General features: G+C 36.3%; 1 protein-coding gene and 1 long non-coding RNA gene across 2 annotated transcripts in view; one reads left to right on the top strand and one right to left on the bottom strand.

The window, feature by feature from the left end:
- Positions 1–19,329, bottom strand: part of TRDN (triadin) — a 379,114-nt gene that overhangs the window by 177,964 nt on the left and 181,821 nt on the right. The gene's annotated exons all lie outside the window — the stretch shown is intronic.
- On the top strand, positions 7,770–10,647 carry LOC116588504. The gene is made up of 3 exons (XR_004284980.1): positions 7,770–7,780; positions 9,146–9,148; positions 10,578–10,647. It is a non-coding gene; the product is annotated as an uncharacterized LOC116588504 (long non-coding RNA).

The following is a 19,329-nucleotide window of genomic DNA, read 5'->3' as shown; positions in this document are numbered from 1 at the left end:
GAAGGACTCAAATGAATAGAATCAGAAATAGAAGAGGACAAGTTACAACTGATACCACAGCAATACAAAGTATCATAAGGAAGTACTGTGAACAATTACACACCATCAAGTTGGACAACCAGAATAAATGAGCAAATTCCTGGGAACATACAATCATCAAAGATTGAATCATGAAGGAACAGAAAATCAGAATAGGCAGATTACTCATAAGGAGATTGAAACTATGATCAAAACACTCTTAGCAAACAAGAGCCCAGGACCAGACAGCATCATTGGTGAAATCTAGCAAACATTCAAAGAATATTCAGGCTTATTTTTCTCAAACTCTTCCAAAAAACTGAAGAAGAGAGAATGCTTCCAAACTCCTTCTACGAGGAGCACTACCCTGATACCAAAACCAGAAAACGACATCACAGGGGAAAACAAATAAATAAATAAATAAATAAATAAATAGCAGGTCAGTATCTCTGGTGAATATAGCTGCAAAAATCCTCAACAAAATATTTGCAAACTTAATTCAACAATACATTAAAAGAATAAAATAATCATGAACAGGTGGGATTTATTTCAGAATTGCAAGGACTGTTCAACATTTGCAAATCAACTGACATGATACATCACATTAAAAAGAAGGATAAAAACCATTTCAGGGAAACTGGTGGCTCTGTTGGTTGAACTCCAGACTCTTGGTTTTGGCTTAGGTCTTGATCTCAGGTTCATAACATCAAACCCTGCTTCAGGCTCTGTTCTCAGTGGGGAATCTGCTTGAGATTCTCTCTCTCCCTCTGCTCCTCCCCCTGTGCTCTCTCTCTCAAATAAATAAATAAATAATTTTAAAAAATCATATGATCATCTCAATCGATTTAGAAAAAGCATTTGATAAAGTCCAACATCCACTTATGATTAAACATAATCTCAACAAAGTGAGTATAGAAGTAACATATTTCATATTTCAAAATAATATATGCCATATATGTCAAGTTCGCAACTAATATAATACACAGTGGTGAAAAATGAAAGCTATTCTTCTAAGATCAGGAAGAAGACAAGGATGCCCACTCTTGCTTCTTTTATTCAGTGCAGTATTGGAACTCCTGGCCAGAGCACTTACGCAACAAAAAGAAGTAAGAGGCATACAAATTGAAAAAAAGAAGAAACGAATTTTCCCCATTTGTGAACAACTTTATTTTGCATATAGAAAACCCTAAAGATTCCCCCCTAAAACTGTTAGAACTAATAAATTCAATGGGACAACAATGAACTAAAAGGTTTCTCCATAGTAATGGAAACCATCAACAAAATGAAAAAAGCAACCTCTTAAATGGCAGAAAATTTTGCAAATCATTTATCCAATAAAGGGTTAATATCCAAAATACACGAAGAACTCATACAACTCCATAACAGAAAACAAATAACCCCAATTAAAAAATGGGCAGAGGACCTGAACAGACATTTTTCCAAAGAAGATATATAGATAACCAGAATGCACATGAAAAGATGCTCAACATCACTGATTGTTAGGGAAATGCAAATCCAAACCACAATGAGATATTCCCTCACAACTTTCAGAATTGCTATTATCAACAGGATGAGAAATAACAAGTGCTGGCAAAGATAAAGAAAAGTAGACTCTCATGCACTGTTAATGGGAATGTAAATTGGTATAGCCACTATGGAAAACAGTATGGAGATTCTTCAAAAAATTAAAAATAGAACTACCGAATAAACCAGAAATTTCACTTCTGAGTCCCTAAAGAAAATAAAACAAATGAAACAACGCTAATATTAAAAGACATATGTGTCCCTATGTTCATTGCGCCTTTTATTTTATTTATATAGCCATATGGAAAATGACTTAAGTGCCCCTCAATAGATGAATGTGTATAGATATATATGTATGTATCTGTATACACACACATAACACACATCCACATCCACAATGGAATAGTACTCAGCCCTAAAGAAGAGTGGGATCTTACCATTTATGACACCTTGGATGGATCTTTAGAGTATTTTGCTAAGTGAAGTAAGTCAGATAAGAGAAAGACAAATATCATACACTTTTTTTTTTTTTACTCTATGTGGAATAAAAAAAAACACACACAAAAAACAAATGAGGAAATAAAACAAACACAAACTTATAGATACAAGTATAGAATAGTGCTTGTCAGAGGGAGGGGGTGTTGGGAGAAAGTGAAGGGTGTCAGGAAATACAGCTTTTAACTACAAAATAATTCATGGGGATGTAATATACAGTATGGTAACTATAGTCAATAATATTGCACTGCATACTTGAATGTGGCAAAGAGTAAATGTTAAAATTCTCATCACAAGAAAAGAAACCATTTTTTGTAACTTTGTATGGTGACAAATGGTAAATAGACTTACTGTGCTGCTCATGTCCTAATATCTACAAGTATCAAATCATTAGGTTTGATACTAGTATACTGAAACTTGTATACTGTTATATGTCAATTATATCTCAATAATAAAGAAAAAAATATGTTAACAAATGATACTTGGTTTCACATTGTTAATACATAAGTTATTACACTGAAAATGCTTAGAATGGACCTTGAAGATAATGTTTAGTATCCATTTGCTCTGTGTCATTTATTTTGTTCATCACATCACATGTATGATATTCAATCACTAAAGTCTCTGAATATAATTGAAGCATCTGTATTAATAATAGTAACTAATAACTTGAATAAGAAGTCATATTTTATGACCTTTAATATAAAGTGGAAAACTCTGATTTCTATGTCTTAGAGGAAAACCATATTAATATGAGTTATTTTGCAACTCATATATGTAAATTAATTCCTATACTTTACAATTTCAGAAGTAGCCATCCACACTCCTTGTTTGAATTTACATGGCAGAATGCATTTTTAAAGAGTAATAGAATTAAAAAAGAGTAATATTCTCTGATTTTAAAATATTTATTTATTTATTTTGGAGAGAGAAAGCAGGAGTGGGAAGGGCAGACAGAGAGGGAGAGAGAATCTCAAGCAGACTCCACACTGAGCATAGAGCCTAACTCGGGGTCAGTCTCACAACCATGATATAATGACCAGGCCAAAATCAAGAGTTGGATGCTTATCCTAATGGATCACCAGGCACCCGAGTAAAAAGATTTTTTTTTAAGATCTTTATTTATTTATTTATTTGGCAGAGAGAGTGATCACACGTCGGCAGAGAGGCAAGCAGAGAGGGGGAAGCAGCCTCCCTGCTGAGCAGAGAGCCCAATGCGGGGCTTGATTCCAGGACTCTGAGATCATGACCTGAGCCAAAGGCAGAAGCTTAACCTACTGAGCCATTCAGGTGTCCCCCAAGTAAAAAGATTTTACATGTGATTTATAAGACTTTAAAGTAGGACCAATGCCATGGTAGTCCAACAGACAGTCTTCTCCACAAAAAGAATCCAAGGTTCGAAGAACTCTGAGAAGTACTGTATACAAGATGTTAACTTTCTAGGATTACACCATGATTTAACATGTTCCAGACAGAAATTCTGTAGTAGTGAAATGAACTGTTAACTCATCCTTGATGTTAGAACTCTTCTTTGATATAACATCCATTAATGAGGAACATACCTTAAGTGATGTTACTTCTAAGAAAGCAAAGAATATACATTCCTTGCTATTCTCTAACACTAATTACAATAATAATACTACCCAGTCATTTGGTGATTAAGTCAATAGATACATATTGAGTACGTATCGTCAACTGTGCCTGTGTTGAATATTTTCAGTTTACAAGGCTCTCTAACATATATTCTTCTATTCAGTCAACAAGATGGAGAGTTGCCAGCAATTTAGCTTTCATAGACCCTCAAAAGCAATGTAGATTGATGAAAAGAACATAAATATTGTACTCAAAAAGGTCAAGCTTTGAATCCCAGCTTTGCCATTTACTATTTTATACCCTTGAGCATGCTTAGGTTTTCAAAGGCTCAAATTGCAGTGAGGATTAAATGGGGTGACATATGTAAAGTACCAAGCACAATACTTTGAACATAATAGGCACTTGCAAATGTATGCTTTCTTCACAGTCGTTTTTGAATGCCAGCAGAGAAACAAATTCTGGGTATGGACAGTATTTAATACACCTTAATTTTGAACAGAAGCGTAATATTCACTTTGCATTGTGCCTAGCTTTGTCAGTTAAAACATAGAGGTGATTTAAAAAAAAAAAAAAAGGCAGAGCTCAGATCTAGTGAGAGACAATTATATACCCAGTATGTGGGCTACATTCCATTACAGGGGATGAACACTTTATTATGGGAACTCATGAGACCAGGGGGCTTGTACCTACCCAGAGGTACAGGAAGGGATGAGATTTTATGAAAGTAAGAACTAGATGCTTTCATGTGAATAAAAGTAATTCAAAAACGAACAGATGGAGAGATGAAGATAAGGGTTCAAACAAAGAAAGAAGCCTCTGAAAGACCTGAAAGCATGAGAAAATGGGATGATTTAACTGATTAGACATAATTTTGTGCAGGAAAGTGGTTATCAAGAGATGAAACTAGAGACAGTTCACAAAAGGCATTGAAACCCTTACATTCGGATTTCATCCTAAAGACAAAGTATTTAGACAAAGCTTCGACAGGTTTAAGTAGACAGTGAAATAATCAGATATGCAGTCAATGAGACCATGCAGTGCAGAGTTTGTGGTTAATGTGAATTACAGACTGTGGAGGACCAGCTGAGAAGAATAAAGCAGTGTGCCAGACTAGAGCTAACAGTGGCCTGGGCTAGAAGAACAGATGGCACGTATGAGAGAGACCTGATAAGACATGTCTCTATGCCCAAGTGTATGCAGTAACCCACAACACAATGTGTTCCTTCTTCTGACACAGGCCCCTAGGGTCAGGGCAATAAAAAAACTATTCATGTATTTGCCAAAATTACCAAATAATTTTACACAGAAAACTAAAAGAATGATCAACAAAGAAACAAAATGAGTCAAGATATATTAAGCCAAACTACAACACTTACTGTATTTTTAACTTATTGTAGTTTCTCATTCATTGAACCTAAAATATGTTACATATATTTACTGTGTATCCACACTATATGGCTAAGGAATTTATAACAATGACAATAACAATTAAATACAGATCAATGGAAAGATATGTTTGTGCTAATTAAAACTACAGTTATTTATGCATAATTTTGCTGAAAGGAGAGTGGGTTACAACATTGTTTGTACATATCTGATGGTCATAAATATCATAATTGAAAAGGTAGCTTTGGGGGGAAATAGGGTGTATAATTAAGAGGAAGAGATGAAATAAAGAAATGAGAAGGCTTAACCCTTCTAAAGCTCACATCCTTTATTCCTTTCCTTTATTGTTTCTAAATTTTGCTTTTAACAATGTAATAAAATGATATCTATTGGCTGTTAACATATTTCAGCACTGTGCTAGGCATTTTGACAATCATTGCTCTCCATTCTAATGTAGCAGAAGGCCAAATTTGAGATTTATGACCAGAAAGGTCACTGGAGACTGTCCAAAGAACATTAAATAACAGATAGGCGACCTTTAATCTGTATGTTACTAATGCTATATGTAGTCACCTCTGCCCCAACACACAGACACACACCCTATCATTTTTAAAATTCAACTCTTTACATACAGAGTTCATGTGAATGAATTTTGTGGAAATGAAAGAAAAGTGCTGGACAACATGAGGAGTATTAACAAGCCAGCCTACTAACTGAACAAATTAAGTATAAACTGTGCTCACAACCAGAGGTGATCCTGAGCATATAAAGCTCTGGTACTTTGAAGAAAACAAGGGCAGACTTTGGATTTTCATGGGTCATATGGACATTAGATTCAGTTGTAGCAGCTTATGAGAGCCAGGTTATATTTTCAGAAATTTCTCCAGCTGATTGATTTCACATTGATAGCTACATATTGTCCATGGTGGGATTATTTACACCATGGGAAGGAGAAAATCCTAACTCAGTGCTATAGTTTTCTCCCAAAAAGCCAGACTGACAGTGCACTCTGGAAATTTACCCAACTTTTAGGAAGTACAGGAAACCTAACTGACTTCTGTGTTAACCAAAATTACAATTTATGTTCTGTGTCTGTGATCTCAGATAAAGGAGGAAGTGGGGTAGAAGGCAAAGAAAGGGCATAGTGAATTTAAAGAGGAGACTATACTGGTTAATGTGGCACCACTCGCCACATCTGGCTTTTCAAATATAAAACGAAATAAAAATAGGAATTACACTTCTCAACAGCATTGGTCATTTTCAAATGTTCCAAGGCACATGTAGCTAGTGGCTACCATTTTCAATAGTACAGATATGGAACATTTCTATCAACACAGAAAGTTTAATTGGGTCAGTGCTAATAGGCCATCTAATTTAAGAAATATCACATTTTTGGGGGGGGGGGTTCAGAATCTTCAGTCATTTTGGTATAGCTTCCTGATGAAGTTGTAAACATCCTTCTTGGTCTTGATATTCTTTAAGATCCTGATCATTACTGATTATATGTCTTTATTGAATGTTATATGAAGTTTTTAGAAGGGTGCAGCTGAAAACTTACAAAAATCTAACATGTAGCTCTTAAGAGTTTTCATGAATGGATATTTTGTAATAAAAATGTTAGAGGTTTAAGTTAAATAGTATCAGTTTTTTAAAAAATACATCGGAAAAATAAGAATTCACATAATGTTAAAAACTCATAAGAAGAAATAAATGAAGAAAATGATTGGGACATTAGCAATTACCTAATTTAAAATTTGACAGCTTCCAGTAGGTTGGAATGCAAAAAATTGTTTAAAACATTCAATAACTTTGTTCAAGCATTGCACTACCTGTGTTTACTTGATGGAGAGGCGGGGGTTGGGAATGAAAAATCACATTATGTAGAAAACAGGATTTTAAAAAAGCAATATAAGAAATCAAAAGATAATAAATAGTATTTAGCGGTGAAATTTGATTTAAAAAAAAGTTTTTAAAAAGTTTAGAACCTGTGCAATGAGATTCTGTGAAAACATCATTTCAAGGGTTTTAGCACATAGTGCTCAACAAATTCTCAGTGCTGAGGGCAATGGAAGAAGTGATGGTAATCACATAAGCATCCCAGGCTCCTAACTAGTGGGTCTTGGGAGTGAAACTGCTGACTGAGGGAGGGAATAGCTTGCTGAGCCAAAGCCTGAACTCATCATCCTGTATTCACTCCTAAAGAGATTCTCAAAAATGTTTCAAGTGCAGAGATCTAAATATACCTGAACTTTCTCATAATCAAACCCTCAAATTATGGGTACTGCACTAATTGGGAGTATATCTGAAATAGTAACTTAGTGAAGTACCAGAAAATAATGATTATTTGAAAATGAGAATTTTTTTTAACAGTATAGTATAGTACTATGACTCAAAGTTACTTAAGAGCAACTAAAGCACTCAAGAAGAAGCATTAATTCTCTCTGGTGAGATTGCACTGATGACTTCACAGCCTGAAAAAAAAATGTAAATTCTGTAAGAGTAAGTAGGGCATTGTAAAGAAATTTCTCAACAATGAGTGATATTGGATATAGCCAGCTGGCAAGTGCATAGAGGTCCCAGCAAGCAGTCTTTTCCACATAAAATTGTTATAAATCTTATTGACTTTGTGGATGTGCTGGCCTATTATGAGAGCAAATGTGTCACAAACCATTGATGAATCACATGAATGGGCTTCCTACAAACAAAGAAATATTCAATAGTGCCACAAGTCAATCTCTTTTTCAAGGATGATGAAATCCAGGTTGTCAGGAAATGGTGAAGTTCATTTACACCATGAGACTCTGCCAGGTCAAGTAAGTTAGCACTGTTAGGCGTTGGTAAGTAGAGGTCCTTGGGATCGCTAGGGGTCCCTTGTATTCAGTCCATTCTCTCCCTTTTAATCACCAATGACAAGGCACCTTTTCAAAAGTTTTACTACACATGCAATGTGTGCATGATTTTTTCTGATCTTCTAGCTTGCTACCTGATAAAGAATTAAAATTAATTTTTCAAGGCTTAATTTTGGTGAACCTATGCTAGGTCTTTCGTACTTACCCTAGGTCAGAATAAATGATCTTTTACTAATACTTTCTGAAGTGTGGACCAAGGTTAACATTAAGGTTACAAGATCCTTTTTACAGAGTTTTTAAAAATTCTAGAGTCCACTGAAACTTCACTAAAATACAAAATAGATTGATTAAAAAAATTTTTTTTCTATGCAGGATCTCCAGGAATACTTAGAAATATCTGTGAGTTAGAGAATTAAAATATGTGAGTTAGAGTTAGCTGGCTACATAATTCGGAAGGAAGAAGTATATATGAAAACTAAATTTAAAGTGATACGCAGCACATAATAGGGAAAAAGCTAACATATACACATTTAGTGATTTGTATAATGGTTGTGTCAAAATTTGTCTCTTTAGGGATCTTGTTCACAAGTAGTAATGAAGAATCTTTTCATTATAGCTGAGAAATGACTACCGTAGGATAGCATTACTACTGACATCATTCTCCCTGGTAAAAATATAATGACAATAATATAATTTTGAGTATCATTCCATTTTCCATATATCTACATACAGAAACTTTAACTTAAATCAATTTTTAAAATAGATATACAGTTAAGAGGTAAGCTTAGATAATTTCAATATTTTTCCATTTATTCATTCATCCATTCATTTTGCTCTTGTTAATCTATCATCTACTCTGAGCCAGATACCTCCCTAGGCTCTAGAAAAACAATAACTAAACACCCAGAGGCTTACCCTCACGGAATTTCAATAATTCTCAGTCATGCACATGTTTTTGGAATATGCTGGAATAATGCTTATTACAAAGGAGGTAGTCAATCAAATGCCTCCTAAATAATCAGACTAAACCATCCTTACAAGCTAGCTTTTTTCATAGGTAACTTTTCCATGAGACACAATGTGACCTTCAGCATACCCAGCAGTAAAAACAAAGCCCATAATAACGATAAAAATAATCATCATGTATTGATTGCTTATAATATGCCAGATACTGTATAAGGTGTCTTACCTACATTTTCTCATTAAATCTGCACAACAGCCTCTTGAACAGAGAACCGATAGGGTCTCTCCACAGGAGGAAACGAGTGATCATCAGTAAGCTTGTAGAGACTATGCCAAAATTCAAAGCCAAGTGGGCTGAGTCCACAACCCTTGAGATAAACTGCTATGTAACGTTAAAATATAGCTATTTCTTTCCTGTTCATTCACTTACATTTATTAGGTGAATGCTATGTGAAAGAAGTCAGTAGGTTAGCCAAATAATCACACTACAAAATAACTCCTACAATAAGAGGATATGATGTAGTTTCTTTTTCCCCTCCGGATTCAAGGAGATTATAGTCATATACTTGAGAAAGGTTGATGGTACCTCACAGATGAATAGACATTAGATTCATTTTAACTGAACAAGAATTTATCTAATACTCACTACATGAATGGAATTACATATATAGACCAAAATAACTGTTTGTTGGACTAAACTAAAAAATTGTTCAAAGCACAGAATAGCATCAGCCAGTACTTTAGCAGAGTTTTAAAATTCATTCTTGTTCTAGATTACTTAAGAGATAAACTCACCTAGGGCAATGAGTATCACTGAAAGCTTTATTACCCTTAGGCCTAAATGCTTTCATTTTTGCAAATACTCTAAGATAGAGAATGATGTTCACAAATGTGGCCATCAGATGGCACTAGCCTTTTCCTTTTCTGAAGAGAAGACTTTTATATGCAAAATTCAGTGACTGCAATGCCACTAGAGGTAAAGGGACAGGGCAAGAGGCAATTTAAACAGCTTTTCTAACCCTCAGAGGACATGAGGAATATTTGTATCATTCTTTCTAATTTTTTTTCACGTGTGTAATTGCTCAAACTCATCTGTACTCGGACCCTTTGAAAGCTCCTGACCCAACTTGGGATAAAACCCTTTATAACGCAGATCTCCAGGACTCTGTGTCACTTAGCCTCTTATCACTCTGACCTCGCTTATGCTGTTCCAGTTACACAGCTCCTTTCACTGTCCCTGTATCTTTGGGGCATTCATTCCCTCTTTCCTTTGTATGGAACTCTTTCCACTGCTCACTCCCTCATGTCGTTCAAATCTCTGCTCAGAGAGCAACACCTCAGAGAGGCCTTCCCAGACTGCCCTGTGGAAAATAGCACTCATAATTCCTTGCCCTCATAATTCTTCACAGCACTTATCACTCTCAGATATCATGTTACATTCCCTTTATTGTCTGTTTCCTTTACGAGATTGTGAAATTCGTTAAGGGCAGGGACTTGGTCTTTTTACCATTATTCTTAGCTTGGAGAAGGGTGACTCTCATGGTAAGACTCAATAACTATTCACATAAGCAAATGAATTAATGAGTGAATGAATGAATGAAGGAACATCTAGGGAGAAGTTGGAAATCCATAAATCGTTGGCCAAAAATGCAGATTCACGGAGCGCCAACATCATTTTCAGACTTTCGTTTCTTCTAATACCTGTTTCATAAGATCCGTTACAATATATTACACTTTAAAATTGCATAGGGGTTCCTGGGGGGCTCGGATGGTTAAGGATCCAACTCTTGATTTCTGCTCAGGTCATGATCTCAGGGTTGTAAGACAGCCCCACACTGGGCTCTACACTCAGCAGGAAGTCTGCTGGGTCTCTCCCTCTCCCTCTGCTTCTCCTCCACGGGCCATCTCTCCCTCTCTCTTTCTTTTTCTCAATCTTTAAAATAAATAAATAAATATTTTAAAAGTAATAAAATAAAATTTTCTAAATTAACAGGATAAGCATGTTATGCACACCTTTCAAATGTAAATATTGTCGGCTTAAACTCCTATATACAAAATTATCATTTTATTACTACATATTTATTCGGATATTAATGTTTTCTGACCCTACCACCAAAATCACAGAATGCGATATGATTTTACTTCCAACTAACTGAGGTAACAATGGCTTTTGATGTTCAGGCTCAAGGAGACAAGTATTCTTTATATTCTAATGCATGAAGGCTAGGACAAAGGTATATAAATAACATTGTATGAGGAGTTATTTTTGTATTGTTTTGCAACTGGAAATATGGTCATAGAAGCTCCTTTACTACCTGTATAAAGCAAAACCAAAAAGGTCAACCAATGAGAAGAGAGAAGACATTTTTTTCCTCCTTTGCCCATGTATCTTTGCCCTTTTGTACTGTAAATTGCAGGGGCTGGTATTTAAATGCACAATGTCCAAGGCAAAGCACATGCATTCAACCTATGCTAAAAGACAGCGGGCAAGGGGCAAGAAGAAAAAGACTACCCTAATACCTTCCAGGGCAAACTGCCTATTACTCGTACCACCTCTCTGGTTTCTCCTAGTATAATACTTGCCCTGTGGACAAAGAAGAAGCAGCTAAAGGAGCACTTTCCTTCCAACGGAATAACAGTGATAGTCCACCTCTGAGACCAATCACACCTCCCAGCTGCCTTTGTTAAGCAAAGACACCAGAGATGATGATCTGAACCATTTCATCCCTTAAATCACGTTCGTAACAGCAGCTATTTTTGTCCAAGGCTAATTCTACATTTTGCTTATTTGGCTCTCACAAGTAAAATTACTCATCCAGGACTGGGTAGGTGTAATGCACAAATGGAAGCAGTATTCAGACACTAATAAGGACATGCTGTAATAATTCCGACCAGAGGCAGCTTGTCATAATGGGCAGGGTAAGTGTGACAGTTATTTCCCCGGTGTAGGAATACAAGCCAGCTGGCAAGGAAGGTGGATGTTCACACTATTGTCCTCCAGCAACTCAGTAGGAAAGAGACTAAAAAAAACAGTTTGTGCTCACATCATCAAACGCGTCCTCAGCTGTTGTTTCACAGATTGTGTGTGTGTGTGTGTGTGTGCGTGTGTGTAGTTAAACTAAGCAGCTGACAGACAAGTTATTTCATCTAAAAGTTGCTAAATCCAATCATAAAGGTTTGGTTTTTTTTTTTTTAATGTTTAAGTTTAGAAAGAGAAAGTAAGGATCATTTACCCAAGCTTCCACTCTTTTTTTCCCTGTTCCAACCTAAGCGACAGTGACGGGCATTCTCCCATCACCAACACTGGCACCCTAAGGGCGGTGATCATCACCTCTTCACACGTATCCAGCTCCCATGGAAGAACCTCCTAGAATCTCATGTAGTCTGACAAAGCCTCCTCTCCTAACACACTCCTTCCTCCAGCCTGGTCCCCAGCCTCCGCAGACAGCCTCTGATGCTATTCCAACCTCTCAGTTTATCAAGAAAAAACCAAAGCCTGAAACAATGAGAGACTTGCTCAATGTCGTAGGGCTCACAGTAGGATTCATTAAACCTTGCATTCAGGCTTCTGACTCCCAGCAGAGGATTCTGTTTCAGTGTTCATGACCACTTCCTTTATAAACCTTAATGAGTATTTCCTTTACCTGTTGTTGTAAGAGCACTAACCCTGTCAGACCAGGTCCCACAACCAGGTTCACTACCTCATCTAAAATTCACAAAGGCCCCGTCTCCAAATATCCGCTCATGGAGAGTTAGGGCTTCAACATATGAATTTGGGGGTGCCAAAACCTTCAGTCTCTAAGAAGAGACATGAGAGAGCTTTCTCTCTCCGTGAACATACACTAAAGAAAGGATATGTGAGCACACGGAGTGAAATTGTGGCTGCTTAAAGCCAAAAGGAGCCTCAGAATGAAACCCATCTGGCTGGGCACCTTGATCTTGCAAATGATAGCCTCCAGTACTAGGAGAAATAAATTCCTGTTGTTAAAGCCATCCATTTTACTGTATTTTGTTATGGCAACCCCAGCCAACTAATATACCTGGCAGCATAGGACCATTTTAAAATGCAGATCTGTAGACCTCATACCAAGCCTTCTGAATCATAATGCCTGAGGAGGTGACAGAGTCTGATGTATCTGAACACTGTATCGGAATCTCTGGGAAACAGTAATTTCCAAAGCTGGAATGCAACGGTCTATACTGGATATCTATACAAACGAAAGGGAGTGTGATTAATAATTACCCCAGCACAACAGAGGCAAACTGATATGTATGTCATCTTGACCTTGGGGACTCCGAAAATCCCCCTGCCTCTGAGCTGCTGATGATTACTGAAGTTTTGACCCTGGGTTTGGAATCCGAGAGAACGGAATTCAAATAATGATTCATTCTCAGATAAGCGGTAGGAACTTCTATTCTTGAAAACAAATGAATATGTGATCTGTTTGCTCATCTGTGAAATGTGGGTGGTGATTTCATCAGTTTATCTTCAGCACCTGAGGGACGGAAACATTGTAAGCAGAAATGAATGTTGGCATGAATGATCAAATCTAATTTGAAGGGGAATCCTGAAGTTTTAAGGAGATAAAACAAGCAAAGTGCTGGGAATTTAATAGGTAGGCAATTAATGTTAGATCATTCCCCTTTGGCTTTAGTATATAAAATGACAACTATCCCAAGTGACCAAATTTCTATCTTTGCTGCCTTGGGGTAGAATTCATTTTTTAAAGGCTGATATTACAGTTGTAAGAAAACAAATGGCTTCCATAAAATTTAGAAGTGACTCTCATCTGTCACGTAATAATGGCCAAGGATGGCAACTCAGATACAAGCTTCCTTTCAAGTCCTTTCCCTGGTTCTACTATTTTCCTTGAAGAGATGCCATGACTTTTCTAACAGAAAAATTGTCTATTATTATCTCAAAACAATTAACACAAAAACTTTTGAATTCAGTGAAGGTCAGAGGATTAATAGGTTTTATCTGCAATGTGTTTGAAAAGCTAATTAAGACTCCACATACAGCAGAGGAGACTGGGAATACAATATTTAGCTTTTCTCCACATGACCACAGTGAACAAAAGTGAATAGAGAAAGACAAAGTGAATGTGGAAACTTCACTGACAGGAGGCAAAGCCTTTTTAAAGGAAATAAAATTGAAAATGCTTCTCTTTTGATGGAAGATGCTTCCTTTATTTATTCGCTGAACACATTCAGCATCTGCTTTGTACTGGCATTATTCTAGGTGCTAGATATTCAGTGTTGAACAAAACAGATATGATCTCTCTTACTTTTTGATTTCATTTAACCTAGTGACAACCAGATTAACAAAAAAATTAAAAATTTACAAAACAAAACTTGAATTGTTGGTTAAAAAAAAAGGGGGGGGGAGAGGAAATATTCTTTGCCCCAACACATTATTTAGCATCAACTTAACCAGACATCTTAAATGCTAACATGAAAGCAAGTGTGTTATTAAAAGTCGTGGAGACAGGAAGAAATCCATTTTCCTCTGATTCTTTTGCATCTATTTATGAACAACGTTTTTCCATTTAAAAAATGAGGAAACAGCAGAGATCTCAAAATTCTTTGGGGAACTTTGTCTGCAAAAAACCCTTTTAAATAAATAGTAATCTTTTCTTCCCCTTGCGCTGAACCTCAGCTTCCATAAACTGTATTAATTTCCTCTATAAAGATTTGAATGGTTATCTCTTTCAAATACACAGTCCTGGATCGGGTCCTCCTTACCTCTCACCAGCACTGTTTTCAGAGATCTGAACTCTATAATATTTATTAAAATAGCCTTCTAAATATTTAACAAGTACTATTTAACAACTACTAACAAGTGTTTCTTTTGTTCTTCCTACCCCGACAAAATATTGGCAGGTTAATATTTTTAAACATATATATGATTATGTCAGTCTCTTGCATTTATAGCTTCAATGGCTCCTCACTATCAGCCAAATGAAGTATAAATTAACTAGATGTTCCTTCAAAGGCAATCATAGTCAGCCACCTGCAGATCAGGACCTGGCTTCAAATTTCCAACTCTTCCCATGCTCCTCTCTCCCCATGCTTTACCTGGACTTTTCTTCATTCTCTCCCACTTAAACTATGTAGCCTCTTTCAGGAGCAATGAAAGTAATCTTGCTGCAGGGTATAGAGAGATTGCATGAGACTGTAGGTAAGAAATAAGTTGATGAGAGATGGGAAAAGAGAGGTCAAAAAAGAAAGCCATGATAATAACTTTTATTCCTCCCCTTGGACTTCCCAAACAAGGTAACATAATAAATCCTTTTTTTTTTTTAAATAACTAGTTTGAACTGAATTCATCATGATGAATCAAAGACCTAATATGTTCCCCACAAAGTAGTGGGCGCTCCAAATATTTTTAAAACAATTGAAGTGTTCACGATCTTCACATGAAGATTTCAATGGCAAATCAGTATTGTTCACACAATTTTACAAGGAGTCATTTAAGATAAAATCATTGAACAAAATTGTGCAAAGTTATGTAACAAAACTTAAAGCTAATGAAAGAAGAATTTGATGTCTTTCAAGATTTAACCACCTAAGGCTAAGTTCTAGATTACAAACCCTCTCATTAGCCTCTTTTATCACAATAATGACAATTATCATAAGTTTTAAAACCTCCTAGATTTCTAAGAGATACTGCAAATAATAATACAGAGGATAGGGCTGTTAGAAAAAAAAAAAATAACAAAAAGGTGTAACAAGAATTAATTATGAATTACCATGTAACAGAAAGGAGAGTGAGTCCTTTCTAACTACAATAATTAGAGAAGCTAATAAATGTAACAGCATTATGGGATATTTTGTTATCTCCAATTTGTCTTGGGCTGACTCACTGTGTTTATTAATAGGTTGGAGAGATAAACATGTAGTTAATTTTATACTCCAGCTATAAAATGCCACCTTTTCAAATTGAAAGTCAAAAAGAAAGGCAAGTTTAAACTCAGAATAGAATTAAAAGAATCATTTGGGGGTTGTTTTCTCCTTTATCTATAAAATAAAATAAATGAGAGTCACCCTGCTTATAGTCATAAAAATTTTAAATTATAGTACCATAATGTTTTCTGGCAACCAACTGCTGAATTGAAAAACACAGCTTTATTTCTAAGTCTGATTAAATAAAAAATAGTGTGTATATATATATATACACATATATAAATATACTCTTTAAAGTGGGACACCATATAACAAGCACCTATGAATAAATATCAGAGATTTATTTTTCTGATAAGAATTTGTGTAACAAGATGAGATACATCAAAATCCTGATATGATTTTTTATCCACTCCCATGATTTAATAATTTTTAACTTGCTACAACTATTCTAAACCTGGACGGAGGTTTCATTTGGTAATGAGCATGTAGGTTGGAAATGATAGAATTCTCACACAAACTAACTTGAAAAAAAAGAGGAATTAATTAAATGATGTAACCTAATTGCCGGAGGTCAAGTGGATGGTGGTTTCCAGGGATACCTGCATCCTGGGTTTTAAATCCCATTAAAATTCTGCCATCATCCTTTCCTCCACTTCTACTTGTCCGCATTATTTTCAAGACTGTCTGTTACAACAAGGGTTTAAGTGTGACCGATACATTTCCTGGGCTCTCATTACTTAATTTAACCATTTAACAAGAAGAGAACATCTTCTTTTTGTCTTTTTTAAAGAGTCCGTGAAGAAGACTTCAGTTCAACTAAAGTCATTGGCAGGTGAATCAGTGATGAAGACTTGAACCCCCACTTGAGTAATGTGGATGAGTTAAAGGAAAGAGCCAACGTCATATGAGCAGGATGAGAAGAATAGGAAAGAACCAGAGGGGAGGATTTTAACTGCCTACTGCCACTATTTGTCAACACGGTCTTTCAACAGGCAAGAACATACAGTGTTTTTTGGTTCTGTTTTTTATTTTTTTTTCTGTTTTTGTTTTTGTTTTTTTTATTTGACAGAGAGAGAGATCACAAGCAGGCAGAGAGGCAGACAGAGACAGAGAGAGAGAATCAGGCTCTCTGCTGAGCAGAGAGCCTGATGTGGGGCTTGATCCCAGGACCCTGAGATCATGACCTGAGCCGAAGGCAGAGGCTTAACTACTGAGCCACCCAGGTGCCCCGAATATAGAGTTTTTCATTGATCATATGTATATACTCCACCTAACTGAATTCAGTGGCACACCAGGATACTTTATACCTGGTATTACTGATGCATCAAAATGAATGAAAACTGTCCCTTGAACTGCAGTATTTAACTCCTTCCTGCCTTCCCTTCCCTTCCCATTCCTAATTGGTTATTTTGGTCTACTTCTTTTACGCTGACTTTCACACATCCAGTCCTTCTGATGAAGGCTAAATTCTTTCCTAGCAACCATTTTATAACAAAGTTGAAATCCTGGCTTTTGATGTGTCTTATATTTTTACAAGCTCTCTACACACAAGGAGGAATAACTCATACATTAATTAGCTTTCTGCCTGTGGTTTTATTAAAAGCACTTGCTAGCTAAAGACCTCACACATTGATTATAGCTGTCATTTTGATAAAATTTGAGTGAGGCTAAAATTCAGTTGGAACAGCAAATTAAAATTTGCACATACTTGTGAGACCCAAAAGCTAAAACTATAGGTTCTGTTGGAAATGAAAGAAATTTGTTCAAACACATTTGAAATGACAAGGGCATGTGGTTAGAAACTCAGTTAATGACCTTGCTGCATGAGAAATGCTACCCTGCAGTTATCTTCAGCCAGTGGTTCATGGACAGCCTTTTGCAGCATTGTGGAGAACTTAGATTTAACTCTGAGTGAAACAGAAACCTCCATAAGGTGGATGCAGGTGAAGGTAGGGTCTCTATTGACCCAGGGCCCTGAGTAGCTCTGATAGTTAGAGCCCCTCTCTCAATACATAGCATTAACAAGAAATAAACTTCATCAAAGTTGCTGGAGTTTTTAGGGGTTTTGTTGTTGTGATTGTTTTAGTTAGTGTAAACTTACTTACATATAAGGTGTGATTCTTAAAGATCATGGGAAAGGATCAGCTACCAGACATATTTCAAAAGTGAGGGTGACAGGATTTAATAATTGAGGATGAGGTTGAGGAGAAGAAATAAATGAGTCAAATGTGATTCTGAAGATTTGGGTCTAAGCAAAATACAAACAAACAAACAAAAAAACCAAAAAAACAAAAACAAAACAAAAACCCCACAACTATGTGATAACTCACTGTTAAGAAAAAGCTAAGTGTAGGGAGTATATTCTGGTGTGTGTATGTATGAAGATTTGAGTTTGTGGGTTTTTTTGTAAACTATATTAATTTGGGGATATCTAAATTGTATTTTAATGAAAATGCAAAATAGGAGAAGAGATAGGTGTGACGTTCAGATAGACATCAAAGCTGGCGACATTTGGGACTCATTCTCACAAAGCTTATTAAAGGTTTTATCACAAAGGTATTAAAACCATGGGATTGTATGAGGTCACATAGGAAGTAAGTACAGAGAAAGAGAAGTCACTTAGATTTGAGCCCTGGAGTGCTTCCACTTTTAGATACCAGAAAGAAAGGGAGGAACCCAGCAATAGGGACCAGGGAAAAGTGACCAGAGAGGTTAAAAGAAAGGAAAAACTATGGTCCAAGAGGCTGAGCTAATAGAGATCAGCTGCCAAATGCTCTTGAGAACTGAGGATTCATAATCAGATTTGGTAATGCAGAGGTCAGTAGTGACTTTGACAGGAATTGTATGGGGACTAAAACTTGAGTACACCAGGTACATGAGATACTGGAAGGAGAGTGTAGACAGCTCATGAAGAGTGTTGGTCTAAAGGAGATCCGAGAGATGGGATGCACTAAAGGGGGGTGCACCATCAACAGGAGGACAATTTTTTTTTTTTTTAAAATACATAAGAGATGGAATAGCAGCTTTGTGCTGGTGAGTATGACCAGCCTAAGAAGTCAAACTCAGAGCTGGAGCAGCCAACATTCCTGAGTCAGGAGAGGAGGATAGCGTCTTACGCACCCATGCAAAGGTTGTTCCTATAAATATGAACATTTTAACTACTGCATTGCATTCAGCTAAGAAAGCTAAGGATACAAAGAGACTGATGAAGTATGTTAGTTGAATCAATCATCAGAGCTCATGAGCACTCTCTTCTAAATGTTATTTTCTTAGAGAACTAGGAAGCAAGATATTCAGCTGATAGAGAAGAAGGGTAAATAGGTGGAGGTTGAGAAAAGGGGAAATGTTTGGAAACAGTCGTTTCAGAAGGAAGAGAGTGAACTAGTCGTGGGATTCCGTTCTCAAAAGGAAATAGAATCCCAGAGTAGCATAGTTTCAAAGGACTCAGCATGAGCTCAACGCATGTCCACCAAGCCCGTCCTGCCTGTGAGGCACAGTAGGAAGTAGTATAAATTCCCCAGAACTTTGGTGCATATACACGTTTTTAGGGAGTAGAGGGCCCAAGTATTTTATCATATTCTCTTCGTAGACTTGT

The sequence above is a fragment of the Mustela erminea genome, chromosome 4 (assembly GCF_009829155.1).
Source record: "Mustela erminea isolate mMusErm1 chromosome 4, mMusErm1.Pri, whole genome shotgun sequence".
In the NCBI taxonomy this organism is placed as follows: Eukaryota; Metazoa; Chordata; class Mammalia; order Carnivora; family Mustelidae; genus Mustela; species Mustela erminea.
This window is presented reverse-complemented; position numbering and strand designations above follow the sequence as displayed.